The 211-nt window shown below is 44.5% G+C and overlaps 1 protein-coding gene across 1 annotated transcript in view; it reads right to left on the reverse strand.

Annotated features, from left to right (window-relative positions):
• LOC116674034 (gastrula zinc finger protein XlCGF57.1) overlaps window positions 1–211 on the reverse strand; it is a 138,681-nt gene that overhangs the window by 43,326 nt on the left and 95,144 nt on the right. The window lies entirely within an intron of this gene.

Here is a 211-nt window from a genome sequence, read left to right on the forward strand (position 1 = left end):
CTAATGGATACAATTATTAGTTTTCAGCAGATGTCTTAGTTACAACACGATGGAAATCGCACGGTCTCTGGCTGACTTAACAGGGAGGGACCCATCTGCTACCGATGGGGGGGCAGAGACTCAGAGGCACTTTGACATTTTGCTGTTTTCATAAATACTAAAGTTGGATGACCCTCCAGTCGACAAAGAATAAAAAGACATGACCCATCCC

This window comes from Etheostoma spectabile, chromosome 24, assembly GCF_008692095.1.
Source record: "Etheostoma spectabile isolate EspeVRDwgs_2016 chromosome 24, UIUC_Espe_1.0, whole genome shotgun sequence".
NCBI classification, from domain to species: Eukaryota; Metazoa; Chordata; class Actinopteri; order Perciformes; family Percidae; genus Etheostoma; species Etheostoma spectabile.